Source organism: Vespa crabro, chromosome 3, assembly GCF_910589235.1.
Source record: "Vespa crabro chromosome 3, iyVesCrab1.2, whole genome shotgun sequence".
Lineage (NCBI taxonomy): Eukaryota > Metazoa > Arthropoda > Insecta > Hymenoptera > Vespidae > Vespa > Vespa crabro.
Genome location: NC_060957.1, coordinates 182,135 through 201,621, shown reverse-complemented (window position 1 = coordinate 201,621; position 19,487 = coordinate 182,135). Strand labels below are relative to the sequence as shown.

Sequence of the window (19,487 nt, the reverse complement as noted above, 5' to 3'; positions counted from 1 at the left end):
TTAAAAGTTTACACATTAATATATTTTATGATAATATGGTTTACTTGTTAGGAAAATCAAAAATTATTTTAGAAAGAATTTTATAATGGGTATAATGCAAATTACGATAATTAGGGACCATAACAAAAAAGGAACACGAATGGAAGATGAAAACTTTTATCAAATTATATTCTATTGGAAAGATCGCTTCGTTCTTTCTTTATATTCTACAGAAAAATATCTTGCTTGAGTCTGCCTATATTAAGAAGGGAAAGAAAATGAGAGAAAGTTCTGCATTAATGCAAATGCGTGGAACATGAACTTACACACCAACATTCCTATATAACTTTTTCCCTGCACCTCTCTCCCTCTCTTGCTTCTTATTCCTATTTTCTTATTTCCGTCCATTTCAATTTTGCATGGCAAATATTAACGATTTTATCATTGCATCTATAGCTTGTTGACGCATACTTTCGCATCCTCAGGATCCTCGACGACAGCACTTTCTTTTAAGAGCCATTTATCACTATAGAAAATATCTGTCCTTGGGAATTCGTTGGAAACAACTCGCTAAGAAAATGCATCGAATAAAAAATACATTGGCACCATTCTCCGTGCTTAGACATTTTTTGTTTAACACATAGTCTTCGAGAATGTTAATTAAGCCGAACAATAAATAAATATAAAAAGTTTGTAATTATAAACGTAAATAAAATAATTCATGGATTTGTCTGACAACTATTCGTAACATATCGATTTGTTACTTACAAGTCAATACGACTTTTCAACGACCAATAAACATCACTTCTTCCCTTTTCATACACTTTTCTTATCCCTTTCCTAATTTCAATATTATCTTGACGGACAGTAAAGGAGACATCATCAATCAGACGTACGATCAATTTTTTAACTCAAACAAGAAGACAGTCGAGTTTCATTGGGAACACTGATCACCCCTCACTCGACAATATCCAGCACAATTAATAAAAAACAAATGTTATAAAACAAAAGTTTTATCCAAATACGTCAGATATATCGTCACAAGTTTTAAAATTTCATTTTTAATTTAATTTAAAAAGTGCTTTTTATCGTTCATCTCCCTCGCGACTTTTCAAAGATCCATTACAAAAAATTTCCATTCTCTCATTAATTTGCGGGAATGCAGCTAGTGATATTTTGTAAAGAACATCGTAAGTGCATATCCGGCCTTATGACGCCGCCCTTTTTCATCGCGACCAGTGGATTTATAACTCTCTGCCGTCTAAGAAGAGATATTCTCCGTGTAAATCAACCGTCATCGCTGATAATGGTTCTCACGCTACTCTACTCTCGTAGTTGCGATCGTATATATTACAACTATCGTTACTAATACTAACAATAATATGTTATAATACAATGTAATAATAATAAAAATGTATTTAAATATTATGTATATTTTGTACATTATAATAATAAAGTTAATGATGGCATATTACTATTTGGAAACTTAGGATATTATTAGGATCATAAGGATATTTTGTTCTTGACTATTTTATCTGCTCATTTTTATGTTGAAACGCGTTTTAACAATAGGACTTTATGGCAGAATTTCATATAAATTAAGACTTTTGCAAAATCAATAAGAAAATCAATAAGAATCAAAATAAAACCGATATAAGCAAAAACAGAATGAAAACAAACACAGCCATTACGAACTGATGATACGATAACAAAGCAGAAATACAAGGAGATACGACAGCGGACGAAAAGAAAAGAAGAGCTTCGTATTCGTCATCGTATCTCGTTAGTATTATGTATACCTATCGATGGATGGTACGTGTCGAAATTATCGGAAATACAATTTGTTGAGAGTTGGCACGATAAACCATCACGCGAGATGGTTCTGGACATGGAATATATCCAAAAGGGAAGACCGTAAAAGCATAGAGGAAAGAATTCGGCCAACCCCATTACAATTTCGCTAATACAAATTCGATATTATTCGTTTACGTGCTATAATCATGAACCGATTGTAAATAAAGGAGAGAGAGAGAGAGAGAGAGAGAGAGAGAGAGAGAGAGAGGGCGTGGAAAGAAATTTTGGTAACTCTAATGAAAACAAAAAGTCCGCAGGAAATCAGAAAAAAGAACAGAGAGTAGAATTAAAAAAAGATTTCGAAGAACGGTCTATTCATGATTATCATCTTTACTAGAAGCCGTATGAACAAAACGGTTTTTATATCATATACAAGTACAGAATATTACAAAGCACCTGACCTCTTTTGTATTTAATGAAACTCACGGTTTTTCATTTTGCTCTCTTTCCTTTTCTCTTTTATCCTCTTTTCTGTTTATTTTCTAAGCCATAAAAAATCACATCTCACTCGTTTTGTTCTCTTACGCAATGATTTTCCACGTAAATGAAACAAGAGAGAAAAAAAAAATAGAAAAGAATCTGATAAATTTGAAGTTATGTGGTCGGTGATGGAATAAGCAATTATTTTCCGTTTAGATTCGCAGAAAATTCAATTCCATCGATAGGATCGTTTCGTACCGTTTGCGACTAATCGACTTCTTGATAAAGTGATGACGTATCATGTTATCGGTCAATCGATAGTCCCTTAAATATTTCTAAAAGAAAAATAAGAAAGGAAAAGAAATCACTGTTAAATCAAAAAGAGAGAGAAAATGAAAGAATAGATTCAATTATATTGAAGTGAAAGGAAATAAAATGTTGGCGATTATGAAAATAGATACATAAAAAGATAAAAAAAAAAAAAGAAAGGAAAAAAAAAGAGAAAGAGAGAGAAAGAGAGAAATGGTAGGAATTATCCTGGATTAAAAGTAATATAACGAAACAGCTATGAAACTTGATAACAAAACGATAGAAACAACAATAGAAGGACGACTGTAACCATCGACAGGAGAAAGCTGGAATAGGATCTGCATTTGTTAAATCGGCTTGTATACAGTCGATGGTGGAAAGACTGTGCGGGTGGGTGTTGTTGGAGGCCTCAAAACCAGGTCAGTATCAGGTCACTGAGCTCTCTCTCTCTCTCTCTCTCTCTCTCTCTCTCTCTCTCTTCTCTCCTCTCCTCCATTGACCTGTTTCCTTGTCCCGCTCGTTCTCAACGGCAAATAAATTCAAAGTACTACTTGTTCAGTTTATTAATTATAAATAATATCGATAAGTGCATTTTATTACGGTATAATAAGTGAAATTTCAACGAGGTCAATGCTAATATAATCGGTGAAAAATTTTCCAATCGATTACGTATATTTCCATACGTATATTCGTGATATTGTATATGAATATTGATATGTAAATTGATATTATAAATTTGAAATAGCAAGATTTTATATTCATAAAATTTATTCATGCTGTATATTATATTGCAAATTCTAAATTGATATTTACTGTACCATCGGAATGTCACCGAAACGAAATGATTAGAGTGAAATGATGGGTGTATATTTTTCTTTCATTGATGTTAGAATGATAACGTTAGATCAAATGACAATTGCTTCGACTGGATGGACACCCCTTTCAAACATTTTTTCTTTTTTGATACGTCACATGTTATTGTTACCAACAAATCATTTTTCCACTTACATCCATATTTCTTGCTTCTTTGTCATTTCCTTTTTTCGGATACATAATACGCATCATGAATCTTGGTTTGTCAAACAAATAACAAACATCATTTCTGGATATACATCTAACAAAAAAGTTTTCTATAAGAAACGGAGATTTTCACACAGAATTTTTCGATTATATCTATCAACTTTTCTGCACTCATAGAAAATATTTGTGAAAATGGCGCAATAAAAATTTTTAGAATAGAAGTAAACATTTGATAAACAATCAATTTGTATTAATTCGGTCCAAATGTGATAATAAAACTGCATGATTTTTATTATTTAGTTAGATTATTTTTAAAAGCTATTTTACAGACCTGTTGCATTGATTTTTAATATAGTAATATCGAATATAGTATACATTCAAAATTCAGTGTATTCGACAATAAAAGCGACAAAATACAATACTATTCAACGTAGCTCGATAACACAAAATCAAAACTTTATAATTTAGAAACTGTGTATAATTGCAAATGATTAATCTCATTTTGACGAAAAATTTCCGCCATTGGATTTTCATTTGGTCAAGAGTTGAATGAATGAATGAATGAATGAATAAGGAAAGATAACGTCACTAGATAAACGTATTATCCTCGTTTCTTTTTACAGGGTATCTTTTCTGACAAGGAAAATTCAAATATCGTAAGACACAATGTTTCTAGCACATACTAGTGAACATATTGTGACAGGTATTTAACGTTCTCTTTAGTCTATTTCTTTTTTCTTTCATCCTCTCTTTTTTTTGTCTCTTTTACTTTTTTTTTTTCCAGGCATTATCTTCTTTTGCCCTTGTAATTTTGTGTCTTGCATCGTTTTTCTCGATAGTACACTTTACGTTCAAATCTATATACACATAGATATACATTGAAGGAATAATTTGGTTCGTGGGCGACATCATAGTGGTCACCTATTGGAAGATGTTCAAATCATTCACCGATGACTAACTGTGGTTGGTTTGCAGCTTGCAAATCAAAAGATCAAGTTGGTTCTGCTAATGATAAGTACGTTAATGATAAAGTGGTAAAGGTTGCGATACTTTGATACGCAGAATGCCGAATGTCAAAGAGACCTTCAGACAGAACCGAAGGAGATTTCTATCGAGCATGACCATCTCAATTTTGCTTTACGTGACACTGATTTTGGTACAGCGCAGTTGATACAAAGGGGTTTATATTCAAGGCTGTCTCGGCGTATCGTATAAAGTTAACCAGCACTGTGTCGTATAACGTAGTATGTGTAGTGGCCGTGCCGACAGCCTGAGCTATAGAACGATTGGGAGACATTGACGAAGAGGATGAACTCATTGAGTCATCACTTTCATCAGGAGAACCCAAACAGAACCGAAGGAGATTTCTGTCGAGCATGACCACCTCAATTTTGCTTTACATGGCTCCGATTTTGGAAGCAGCGTAATGGTTACAAAGAGGTACATACTATGGGCTGTCTCGGTGTACCTTGTAAAGTTAGTGTCGTATGACGCAATATACGTGCTGGCCGTGCTGACAGCGCGAGCAACAGGACTGTCTAATTGATAGATGTCGCATTGCATGGCAGAATAACTGGGACACATCGACGTAGATGACGCGAAGATGAACTCTTTGATTCATCACCTTCGTCTCAAGGTAGACCGAATGATGGCACAGAAAGACTACCTCTACTACTATAGTTATTTCGGTGCATATTAATATCGCTTTAGACAGCCTTTCAGAGGCCGAAAACGTAGCCACGTTTTCGGAAGAAACGAGAAGAACTTTGGCAGATTCAACGGGAGCCATCGTCGAAGCCAGATAACGGGTTTCAGCGAATATGACCAAACTGAAGGAGTCTCAGACTATTAGATAGCCCCTGGTCTTTCTAAAGGCATTTTTAGGTCTGCCGAGAAAAAAGCACACACAAATACACTATGATACAATAGAATAACCCTTTATTTCTTCCTTCATACTTCGCACAGCTCTATATCGTACATTTAGCAATTTTCATAATTCAAGATTATATATTTAAAAAATAAAAAAAAATGGAAAGGAAAAAAGAGAGAGAAAATTGTAAAACTTAATTTCTTTTATTCTACATATTTGTCTCTCTTCCTTTTTTCTCCACATTTTGTTCCAATTCTCTTTCAGTCTGTTATTGTTTCTAGTTAATATAGCTTTTTAACGTCTTTAGAGAATGATATAAGAAGAAAAGAATAAAGTGGATATGTTTTAAAATATTTTTAAGCAGAATGTTATAAAAAGAGTACGTGATTGTCGTCAAAGTTCTTCTCTTTGTTACATTACATTTGCAGGATCTTCTTTATTTCGCTGTATAAACTACGTAAACATAAGTTATCTGGTTTAGTATTGTCATGAGAACAAAGTCATGCATACGTGACGTCCCGGCAGTCAAAGTCACGTATGTGCGACATTCGCCGTGAAACTGTTAAGGAAGTTCCGAAGTACGCGAATTGGTTTTTATAACTATTGGTTTTTATAATTAGCGTTAGCGACGGTACACGATGGCTCTCTATGCGCTATAGCTTGCCAACAAATTCTGTTAAAAAAAGAAAGAAAAAACAGCTGCGAATTGTGCAAATAAAAGAAATATTCGCGGGCAAAAGGAATATGATATTAAGCATTATTCAACCACGATATAAAAAAAAAATATAATAGAGAGTAAAAACTAATTTAGAGTATATTTGTTATGTAAAGTGGATTGACATGAAATTGTATGTGTGTAGTATGATACAGGTACAGAAAAAAAAAAGATAATTAAAGATATAAATAAAATGTACAAATGTACAAATGTACATATGTAGTTGGAAATGTAAAGAGAGATGTAAATGGGCAGGTAATTCATAAATCAAAGAAAGAAAGAAATTATATTACTAAATAAAATGTCTACCAGCGAACGATAATAAATAAAGTTGTGAAAATTTTAGCGCTTTCATGTGACGAAAAACCATGAGCGTCTTTCGTAACGCTTTTAAATAGAAGGAAAATGAAAATGATACGAGAGTGAATTTTACTTCATCGGTTTATGCATTTTTCATTTGCTTCACAAACCACTTATATTTACGCGCTCACTCTATCGCTTTCAGTTTTCTCTATTTTTCTTCTCGCATATACTGGAATATATGTGCGTGTGTGTGCTCTTGTAATGTGCATTGCATGGAAAATAATTCTTGGTAGGAAACAATTCAGAAAATGTCATTTTATCCTTAAACTCGCGCGATGCTATAATTATTCTCGTGTAGAAATTCAACGTTGCTTATTTTGACAGTATTTTCTTCCTTGTAAATATTTTTTCAATGGTCTGCTAATCAACGAGAAAGAAAGAGAGATGGAGAGAGAAAGAAATAGATTGAAAGAAAGTGAATTGAGGTTGGTCTACGAGAGATTTCGTAGTGTCGTAAGTGCACATGTATTAGTTTACCTATTTAGTTACATATCCAATGGCTTTGCCTAAAAATTTGCCTCTATTCAGAGAATGCCTCTATCTACAGGGATCATCGATATCCAGTTTTAATCAATTAAATAGCACGATATCTAAGGATGCGTAACAAATATGAAAAATTTATTTCAAATTTTAACGCAGCTTAAATCCAGAACTCATAGTTTAATTACAGAAATCGGATTTATTCACATTTTTCCTCGGAAAGAAAGAAAAACAAAGGAAGAAAAAGAAAAAGAGGATGAGAGAGAAAATGTTTCAAAATTCTAATTTGTCACACCCGCGTTTACGAACAAACGATAACTCTCTCTCTATATATATATATACATATATATACATATACATATATATATATATATATATATATATATATATATATATATCTTTTTTGCGCATATTTCAGTATCCTTCTCTTTTTCAAGTCCTGACGGCCCTTTACATTTTTAATGAGACTGCAAACTCGAGAAGAAATAAGAGTCTTTCATTCGTATTAAAAAAAAAAGCAGAAAAGAAATAATAATAATGCACATCATAGAACGAGAGTGTAGAAATGAGTTTCGAAACATTTGTATCGTCTAGAAGCCAACATTCCAAGACTCGCGTAGAGGACTCGTTATACTGAAATTAAATCGCAGTGTTCAATTAATACACCCGAGTTTATCTCCAGGAAAGTTTATCGTAACCGTGGGCAGTATTATTTTTCATGCTTCCAACTCTGATATACATTTACCAACTATTTTCTCAATGAATAAAATTTTACTTTTATAAAAGTACGACGGAACTCCTTCTCTTGAAGATTTTCTAAGAAAAAAAGACAACCGATAAAGACAACTCGTTTCTAACTTTCATCTTCATCTGCTTTTTTTTCGAAAGTAAACATTTCTTTTTAATGGCAAAATCGTTTCTTCTCCAAATTCTTATTAAATTTAACAAAATTTAAACGATAAAACTTTTTATCAAATTTTCAAAATCATTCGAACATTTATCATCGTTCGAAGTATACTACAGATATTAACATCTTTATTAATCTTTACGGAAATGTACTCAATTTGGCACAACAGCGATATATCCACGCACACTTTTAAAGAATTGTGTGGAAACGAGCGCGATTCGTTACATCCTTGATTTCCCACGTGTCTCCGTATTGACCACGTTTTCGCGCTATTTGCTCCATTTCTCCCTCCCTCCTCCATATTCTTTTTCTCTTTTATTTGAGAAACGTCAGTTATATTTGCTGCAACGATACGATATATCCCGTACGGCAATATATGATATATATATATATATATATATCTTTTTATATTTGATTAGTCGATTATTCTCATCCGAAAACCTTTTCTTTACGCCCTTCTCCCTTTCTTTTCGTTATGTTTTTATATTTTTTGTGGTCACTCTTTTAGACAAGTTAAAGCTTTGTATTCGAGATTTTTATTCAGAAAAGACATAACTACGTTTTCTCTCGTTCTCTCTCTCTCTCTTTCTCTTTCTTATCGTCTCCATTTCTTTTCATTTCCTTGGATTTTTCCTTCCAGAAACAAATAATTACGTAACGAAGTTACGTTTATAAAACATGAATGAGCCTTCTTAGAAAACTCATTGACCCTCTTGAAAGAATCGCTCGGTGACCTGATGGATAATTGAATAATCGGATTCGAGCTATTTCGAATTTTTCACGGTTTTCAAGACACGAAAGAGTATCACGTGGTTAGAAGCAAGATCCATCTCACTAATGATTCTCCTTAAGTTTAAATCTTGGTCGTCGATATACGAAAATCGATTACTTATTGTTTCAATTTAGAAAGGAAAAAAAATTATTCGGCACGTTTTATATAGCGACGTTCTCAAAGAAAAGAGAAATTTGTTTTATAAACCGACTGGTATAACTGAAAGCCTTCGGGACCAGTCGTGCCATAAATAGGGATGTTCTGGTTTTTTCATTATCTTTTTTAAAATAAAAAAAAAAATGAAATAAAAGAAGGGAGTGAGAGGTAGACGAATAAGGTGAGGAGTGCGGTTGAAGGCAATATTATAGTCACATTGAGATGCCTTAATTAAAATTTCTTCGCGTTGCGGTACGTCGTACTGCACAGAATGATCTTCCTGTTGACATGAAAAAATAGTCCTGCAAATTTGCATCCTTCTTCATAAAATTTCATTGGAAAATTTACGAGTTTTCCCTATATTTCTTCTTCTCCTTCTTTCTTGTCTTCTTCACAATATTTCTACGACTACGTTGTGAATGTCTTCCGAAAGTCAATCAAAAGTGTTAAATAAAGAAGCCATTTAATTAAAAATCTGAAGAGAATATAAATGATGCCTGTGGTGTTGCTTAGACGAAACTTCACGAAATTGGTGACTTTTTGAAAAAGATTTCTTTTCTCTTTATCTTTCTATTATCGATTTTTCTTTGTTATTTTCTTTCATCAATGTTTTTATGCTTTTATGTTGTTGTTTTTCTTCTAAACGTACATTAAGAAGTTATAATAAATTCTCCTTTCTTTTCATTTCAGATCTCTTTTTTCTTCGATAATTTCATTCGCGAACAAATGTCGATAAACACCGAGTTATTTAATCTTTCCGTTTGTTCTTCGAATGCAAAAGCGGTTTTTTAATTGGAATAAAATTGTTTCCGATTAAACGAGCTTTCCATCGAACTTCTTTGATAAGATTAAATTCAAGCAAATAACTGAAGATCGATCGCTTTCAGAATAATTTAAATAATAAAGACATTTCCAAATAAAATTTGGAAAACAAAGAAACAGATAATATTTCTTAAGAAAGAACAATTCGTTTCACATTTTTCACAAGAGTTAAATCCATTTGATATTTTTGCGTTTCGGAAAGCCACTCGCGTTATGATCACGTACATCGACAAATCGCATATTTATCATAAATTTTACAGTAACGATAACAGACATGTAATACGAGTCAACGTATATGTAACACATAAATCATTCCATGTAGCACGTTGTAAACGGATATAAAATAATAGTACGTGCGCTTTTTATCGAAAGTCGTACGTTAAAGGAAACAATCTAGAAACGATTCTTGACTTTTGCAATAAAAGAAGAAAAATTATCTGCGAAGTCTTCGCTTCCGAATCGTAGCTACGTTCAAAGGAAACTGCACGTCAATTTCGACGCTCAAGCCTTAAATTATCGACTTTTTCCGCCCATATTTCCATGCATAACTAATGAACTTTCAAACGATTTCGCTAAGAGAGTCTTGGAATAAAATTTAGTACCACCCAGAAGGAGGTCAACATATCCATGAATCTTAAGGATTCCTCGGTTAAATCTCTCTCTCTCTCTCTCTCTCTCTCTCTCTCTCGGTTTCTTTTTCCTTCTCTTCAAACTTTAAATATTTTCAAGTATTCTGGAAAAAATTCTTAATAAGTGAATTTTTTTCTGTAACCCGAAGTCAAGGACAACATTTTTCGATCAGTTCCTAAATAAAATAATATTCCAAAATCTCTACAAGGTGGTTCAAAATAACTAGCAATAACTTTAGAACTTCTAATTTGATAAATTACCAACGAATTTTAACTATTTTCTTTTTATTGATTAATAACACATATAGAAAACTTATATTTTACAAGACCTGTTCAAAATGATTACCTTAAAATTTAATATAAATAGGAGATTTTTTTGGCCTAAAATTAATTACACGAAAAAATCCATAGCATTGAGATCAGGAATATTTGAAGGTCAAACATCTTTGTTCAAAATCTCTGAAAACAATTCTTCGCAGAGCCTGATCAATGAGTTTGCTCCATATGCAGGTATTCGGTTATGCTGAAGATTTCAATGCCTGTCTTTATAATGTTCGCAAGTAAAAGATCTCCTATTTAAAATACGTTACGGTGGAACAAGTTAAAAATTCTTCGGAAAAGACTTCACGTCACACAATAATCATAAAAGAGTGTATGAACATTGTCGAGAATTACAAAAAAGTTGTCTAGTTTCGTGAAAGACATGTGAGTTTTTATACAAGACTTCAATCTAACAAAATGTTGGCAAATGTGTTAAACAGTGCGATCGTGCTCATATTTCAAGTTCAAAAAGTGCCAGCTGATGTTACGCAATTGACGGTGCGCTCGAATTAATCGACATGTATTCAAACAAGATTTTTAACATGATTGAATTGAAACAAACGCTATCACATCACTGCTCACTTTTCCACAAAGTTTTTTCAAAGACTTTTAGCAATCGAACGATTAATAAGAAAAAAAAAAAGATCGACGTTTAAATAATGAAATATCTTTAGTTACTTGGAGATAAAGTTTCAACTTAATAAGTCGTCGACTCGTGTATTTAAAGATTCAAGGAAATTCCGAAAGTTCGTGCTTGAAGTATTCGCATTAAAAATCGAGCTTGCAACGAGCACGCAAGTTTCGTGCGCGATTCTTCAAAAGCAAAAACAACAACTAGAAGTCATGCTTTTGTGCATCTATTTAAAGAATGAATGAAGATTTACGCAAAGTCGTGATGTTGTAGACGAGAAAAACAGAAAAGCAAAGAAACAGGAAGGGATAAAGAGGTAGGAAGGGAAAAGGGGAGGAAAAAAGAGAGAAAGAGAGATATGGAAGAGAAATTGAGAAAAACCGTGCATAATGGAGAAGGATGAGGAGAGAGAGAAAGGGAGACAGAACTCATGACTGACCTCAAACGTAAAACATACGCGTGTGTATGTCACGCGTAACGTGTCATCTTCAATCAACCACCTCGTCAGCGTTCTATACCTTCTAATTTCCTTTACTATTCGCGTCAAGTATTTCGCTAGATTTTTCATGTCACGATCATCCGTATATCGTAAAAAGTGAAAATGTAATAAGCGAGAAAGAAAAGATAATAAGGAAATATACACGACCAAATTAATACTGATAGGCATGATTATTCTTCCTATCTCCTTGAATGAAAACGTATTTATTTGAATCGAGCAAAGTTATAAATTTTAATAGATAATATTTGATAGAAAAGACATTTTTATTTTATATACATATAACATTTGGCCTTTTTATCCTCTACCATTCAATGCTACAACTACCAATGTATCCAACTCACTGGTTCAAAACTCGAAATTTAAAACTTCATTTTTAAGGTTTTAACTAGAGTTATTACTAGCCCAATTCGTCGAATAGCCAGCTACTCGGAAAGATACTCGGATAATGAAAAATATCTAGGTATATTTACAATTTTTTAATTATTTGTCATCAGAATTGCTATTTGGACCAGTTTGCGCGTCGTGCAGAAGTCAATTTCATCGCGTACTATATCTCGCAAGGAGAAACCTCGATATACGTATAAATCTAGGATTTTGTATGTGTGAGTGAAGTTGAAAGTACGTTAAAAGTTGCAAGTTAGATGTCCATAGTTGGCCGTTCCTTCAAAATATCGATTTGAATCTTAAAATATGTAGGTCGTTGAATCGCGTCGAACTTTTCCTTTTATATTCTTACCGTCTATGAGAGGATCAGAAAAGTCTTATGTTATGTTCTTCTAAAGAATTTTCTTTTCTTTTATACATCATATAGGCAAGTACCTAAGAATTTAATATATGTATGTACTATGGAAGGTTTTACCATTAGTTTTCTATGTATGTATGCATGACATAAGTCGGTCGAACAAAAGTATGATCTGTTCTTTGCGTTTGTCTATGGAAGGAAGAGAGGGGGCAGAAATAGTGGGTGTAAGAATGAGATGAAAGTGCGGCGTGAGTGAGATAAGCAATGAATGCGTATGCACGAATGTAAGTGGGGACTCTGGGGTGTACGTGATCTAATCATCATCGCAAAAAATGTTCGTTCGATATAACTTGACTGAAAGTGGCCGTGCCGATTTAATGACGATCTATACAAACATATTTCGAGTAAATATTTATAACACGATGTTATTATATTTATAATAATAGCATATAGTCTGCAAATACCTAATTATTTTAATGTAAACAGGAAAGCAAAGTTGATACACATTCGAAATGTTTTTTTTTTAAGACACTTTTTTTTAAAGATGATAACATTTATTTAAGTACAGACGTTCATTGATATTGAATATACATTCTCCGTCTATATATCTAAATAAAATATTAATAATAAATATTAATAAAGGGGATTATAATTTTTTATATGAGGAGGGTTGTAAACATATTATGAAATATAAAAATATGATTAAATATAAAATAAAATGTTGCTTTGCTTTTGAATATGTAAAAAAGAAATATTATGAATGAATAGAGAACAAGTAATTAGCTAAAAATTCGTAAGAGGAAAAAAAAGAAAAGAAACTAGTAGCGTCGAGTTTCTTTGTACTATAAGCATAGCGCTTGCCGCTATACTGACAGAATGGTTGAAATACGAATCGAGTTTTCTGATAATTGTTCTGATAACATAATACGTAACATAAAACAATTTTTAAACGTAACTATTAACTTGTCAAAGTATATATATCTTAAAGAACATTTTTGTTCCATTTTGTCGGTGTCGATATTATAAAGATCTATAGAGTTCTGGTTCAATTTGATGATATTTAAATTGAAAAATTCAAATCGATTTTTTTGAAAGAAAAAATGAGCAGGAAATATTTAAAGATATCTCTTTACTCACCAAACCCCTTCAGAATATTTTCAAGTTTACTTCAATATCTCAAATGTATATGTCGTGGCCTCTTCTTATCAGTGCGATACTCTCTCACGTACGGTCCCTCTCATCTCGTCCGCCGTCCTCAAATCTTGGCATTCATGATAAAAATCGAGTGTTTCGGAGTACAATTTTGCTAGAAGCTCTTCTCTTGACTAGTACTATACAAGGAAAAAAGAATGGTAGAAGAGAAAGAGGGAGAGATTCTTGGTGAATGAAGCGCGTGGAATAAATTTGCTCCAATACGGTCATACTGATATTGGATTTCGTTCTTTTTTTCCTTCGCCTATCATTTCAGAAGACTGTTTTACGACTGGTTACGAAACTTTGAAAAGTACTCGAATAAATCGTGGGAGAGTGAAGAGCGGACATAGAATCGAACCATCTTTCTTTTTCTTTTACTCCCTCTCTCTCTCTCTCTCTCTCTCTCTCTCTCTCTCCCTTAACGTCCTCCGTCTCGTCCTTTCCTACATTCCATCTCTATCACGATTCCAAAAAATCTTCAATTTTTAACACAAGTACCAAAGTGCAGTTGAAAGTTCATATATCGCATTTCTATGTGATTCTAAGCAGAGACGAAAAGAAATTAAAGATCTTTAGAAATTAGACTTAAAGCATTAGGGAAGCGCTATCGGTTTTTCGAACATTACCCGATGAAGTGAATCTCATACTTCGTTAAAACATGCAATAATTCTTCCCCACCCATCCTCCCCGAAAAAATTCCATCTTATCTCCCAGTGCAAAATTCATATTTCTTCGATATTACATCATCGAAGAAAAATAGCATATTTATTCGCATGTTATGAGGGAACGAATTAAGCCGGAAGAAGTATCTTGGAAAGCAATATAATATAAATTACGGCCTTAAACAATCTCTAAATGTTCTATATTTAATATATTAGAATGTAAAGTATTTATTATATATATATATATATGTGTGTGTGTGTGTGTGTGTGTGTGTGTATTATAAGATAAAGTATATTTAATATATAGAATAAAGATATATTATAATATATCTTTTCTTGTTTTTTTTTCCATTCAATTTATTTTTTATTCAACGAAGAGAATCTATCGAATATCCGAACGATATATCGGAAGTATATCGAATGAAAATACAATCTTATTATATTAGATTCGTTAGACGAATTATACATTTCATTTTCTATTAATTTCTTCTGGTGTATTTTTTTTTTTTGTTTTTTGTAAAAGAAGAGCAAACTTTATAATTTTTTGATATCTTAGAGAAGGAAAGAGAAAGAGAAAATTGAAGAGTTACTTTTGAGATGGACACTTTACGTAGTCAACCGTCGAAATGAACGATTAGAAGCCGCGTTCAAAAAGAAAAATCCTTATTGAAAAGATTTTTTTCAATAGGAATGCATTCACCTACCCTTTTCCATTTCTTTTGGTCTTCCTCTTGTGTCCCTTCAATCAGGCAGGTGTTTCTATTCTTTTTTCTTTTGTTCATCGACGAGTCAGAATCAACGTTACTAATTGCGATATCGTTTTTTTTTTCTTTTATACTCTCGTGACTATTTGAGCGTAGACGAACTGGTCGTCGATTGTCCTTGTTTTCTCATCGTCGCTTCTTCTCAAGCAGAATCGAGAAGCTCTTGACTGATAGTCTTTGATCAATTCTCTCTTTTCCTTCTTTTTTATTTTTCTTTACTTTTCCTTTTCTTTTCTTTTCTTTTCCTTCTTCTTTTTTTTTCCTTTTTACACTCCTTTTACTTCTTAGACGCACGTTCCTTTTTGGGTTGAGAAATTCTTTCTGCCATTATTTCGGCTCTTCGTCTTACGCTCGAAAAAATACTTAAAAGTATTTTTATCCTGGCGTATTACAATCTTGATTCGCTAATGGAGATCGAAAACTTTCAATATATTTTCAACCCTTATTCGTTACGCCATTTATAAAGTATTTTACTATACCTTATATAATATTCTTGCTGCGATCATTATATATTTATTTTTGTCCACATTTGAATAATATTTTTATTTTTTCGAATGTATTTTTATCAAGTACGATAGAAATAGATTTCAATAATATAATAGGCTTTCAGAATGGAAATATATAAATCGATAACGTACAATTGCAAACAGAAAAAAATTCATCCATTCTCAAAGCTATCATTGATTCTAAATAATAGACGTGACGTATCGTAAAGCAAAACTTTTCATCTTTAATATTTTATCGCATCTAACAATTGAAATTTACTTCAAATATTAAAGTAATTTGAAATTTACTTCATAGAAAATAAGTTGTGTGTCGTCTCATTACGACTAATGATATAATTTTATTCTAACCTTTATAATTCCCTGACTGAGCGACGTGGTTGTCGAAATAATGAAGAAGAACAATGAAAAAGAAAAAGGAAGAAAGCTCATTTTTCCAAACTTCGGAAGTCCATTAACGAGATTAGTTCCCAAGGAATGGAAACATACGTACAATGGCATCATTGGTTACGGTTGACTACAGTGAATGCAAGAAGAAGAAGAAGAGAGATATGCCGCAAAAAAATAAGGAAGAGATAAATGAGGAAAAGAAGTTGCAGAAAAGGATCTAGATCTTAATGGCGTTAAAATTTGCATTAGGAGAAGCGTATGGATATTGATCCTTGATATTTGAATAACATGCGAAAGAGAACAAAGATAAGGAGATAAAAAAAAGAGATAGAAAAAGAAAAAGGAATATTTTGAAGAAGAAATTATATCGCGCTATTGAACTCTCCGTAAAATCTTTTTATAGGAAGGAGTCAGGCAATCAGGTAGGTGGGTACGAAAATTGACACGTACGATGAGTGAAACTTTAACGTTCGTCTTTTACGCTTACCATCTACGACGGCACATACGATTGGAAATTGAACGAACCGATGAACTATGATTTATTATCAATGGAAAGTCATAAGCTCTGTCGCATATTTTTCCTTCGTTTTATCATTGATTGCATTATCGAAACAATCGTAAAATTAATTGACATAAAAGAATTATCCGGATCGTATTTCATTTATGCGAACTTTTATTTTCATTGATCTTTACAATAATATAGTATATAATAGAAAATGTGTCTTTTCGAAGTTTTCCTAACCCTTTAAGAACCCTGGAATGTGCCAATTATGAACTCATCCACCTCTTTGACACTTTCCACTTTTAACACTTGTTAAATGTTTTGTATACTAGCTCCATCTTAGACTTTTTATACTTTTTAATACTTGGCTCTTCATACATTTTAACTTTTTATACCTTTTGACACGAATGGATATTCGTCGTTCGTTATTAATTTTTTAATAACATGTACGAAAGGAACACACTATCAGAAATATAAACTTTATTAGAGTCAGATGCATCCTTAAAGTGCATTGTTAATACTGATTCGACAAAACGTTTCAAAATTATTTCTTCTTTCGAACATCCCTGGTAACAAGAGCACGCGGTAACGCGGAAGAAATGCAAACATACAAAGAAAGTAGAAAAAGGAAAACAACGATGATAAAGAAATAAAAAAATAAGAACTGATGCTACATGTATCAACGAAGAGATAGATTTCAAAATGAATGGACGCGCTTGAAATCATTCGAAATACAAAAGTATAGTGCAAGTGTACGATGATCGAGATTCTTACCTTGAGGCGAATGTCCGCGAAGGAGGACATTGAGCGCGTACCGACACCCTCTGTTTCCTCTTCTCCCCCTTGTCTCTTGAAACTTTACCGGATAGACACAGCAGGATGATGACACAGTCCGGTTATGATTGTATTCTTTACTTAAAGGAATTATTTAATACAGAGATAGATAATCGTTAGATCTTGAAGTAACATAGATCGTCGGAGCTAGCAGCGGCACGTGAACACCACGGCCGAGTGGCGCGACTGAACTCCGCTGAACCGAGTTGGAGCTTAACTTAGCGGAGAGAGGGAGGCAGCGACCGAGGAAGGGTGAACGAGATCGGAAACGATGTGAGGGTGGGGGAGAGGAAGGGAGGGTGGTTGGACAGAGAAAGAGAGAATTGTAACGAATGATGGGAATTGAAGGAGGATGGGAAAAGCTTTGCTACCTGTCTCTTTCTCTCACTCAGTTCACTTTTTGTTTCCTCTCGTCTTTTCTCTCTGTCTCGTCATTTCCATTTGTTCTCCACCAAGCTCTCTCTCTCTCTCTCTCTCTCTCTCTGTTAGACTTGGTTCTTTCACTCTCTCACACACACATATACACGTACACAACATCGATTTGTCGACAGTGGCGCAAGCGTCGCGATCCGCCGTATGCGCGTTCTCGAGTTTTCGCTCTTCGCGCGCGTACCGAGAGCCAAGATCCCACCAATCCGGAAGTTCTCACGCGCGCTTTTTTCCGTTCTTTGCCTCCCTCACGTTTATCGAGGAATTCCTCCTCCTCCTCCTCTCTCTCTCTCTCTCTCTCTCTCTCTCTTTCTTTTTGTGCAATGTGGATCATTGAAACGTGAATTACGTAATGATTTCGGTATAAACAATGCGATGGAATACGTGAAACAGAACAATTTCAATAAAATGTAGAACGGTTAATGATTCCGTCTGGGTCGGGTTTTTCTCAACCCTTTCACTTCTTTTTTTCTTATCTTTTTCTTTTAGACCATTCTTTAGAAATCTATAGACGCATTGCAGTTTAAATATCTTGAAGGGTTTAAATCTTCAAAAGAGAGACAGAGAAAAAACTTCTTTCCCTTCCTCTCTCTCGAGATTCATTTCTAATTAATAGAAAAAGAAAAAGAAAGAAAAAACTTGGGAAACTAATCCAACCACAATACTAATACGTGTGCATGAATATTTATCTACGTTTGAATTATATATATATATATATATATATATATACATATATATAATTATAACTTGAAAGCTTAAAAGTCGAATTGAAAGGTATGCGTCTTCAGTGCGACCTTATAAAAGAAGTGTTACAAAAATGCATTTGTACAGAGGCGATGAAAGTTATTTAATCATTTGATATCATTAATTCTACAGTTTAAATTAAGATCCATGTTACTCGACGTTGAAATATAATATAAATCGAGTAAATTACTTTTTAATTAATATTTGAAATGACACGAATGTATTAAAGCATACAACATACGAAAAAAACAATTCGAAATTCAAAATGACATGTTCGTTGTTTTCTACACGTTTTTAATAAAAGAACCATTTAAAATGTAGGAGAATTATCCGTAGAAATAAAAATCACCAGGTGTTGGATAACGGTATCAAATAAATTTCCAACCTCAACTTTGCGGAGAATCGAATTAAACATTTTTCGAGATCTCTCCAATGCAAATGTTTTCGAGTTGGATGGCATTAGATTCGATGATAGCCGAAAGAGTATATCTTTGAATCGGAGAAGAACAGCACGTTCTAAATCGATACGCTTATTAATAAATGTATCTATCAAAAGAATTGACTTTCTTTTGGAGAGAGTAAATTACCAATAAAAGATTTTTCATTGCTTTGATGGAGTTCAATAAATTGCTTTTTTCGAAGAATACAATTAAATTACATCAACACAAGAGACAACTTTGTAGAGATCTTGCTTTCACAGATCGATTGCGAAAGCATTTTGCATAAACTTTTTATCTCGATCTATTATTTATTATAGATCGTATAATAAAATAATAAACTGAGGAACGGATCGATAAAAGTATTTTGTAATTAAACTCTTATTAAATCGATCTGTATTTCCGGACTAAGCGTAAATCAATTAACATGAAATCATATTAGGGAGTAAACACAAGCAGGTATCGAATTGACGAGAAAATTAATGGTGTTTACGACAAAACAAACATACAAAGTTCGCATCTGCATCGAAAACTGTAAT

The 19,487-nt window shown here is 33.0% G+C and overlaps 1 protein-coding gene across 3 annotated transcripts in view; it reads right to left on the bottom strand.

The window, feature by feature from the left end:
* The window catches only part of LOC124422696, a 62,317-nt gene extending 44,373 nt beyond the window's left edge, over window positions 1-17,944 (bottom strand). The window contains exon 1 of one of the 3 annotated variants that reach the window (XM_046959512.1): window positions 17,279-17,944. The gene's annotated coding sequence lies outside the window, so the exon portion shown is untranslated. Of the gene's footprint in view, window positions 1-13,626; window positions 13,717-17,278 lie in introns of those variants that run through there. The other 2 variants (XM_046959515.1, XM_046959514.1) reach the window with 2 other exon arrangements.
* Window positions 17,945-19,487: the final 1,543 nt, after the last annotated feature.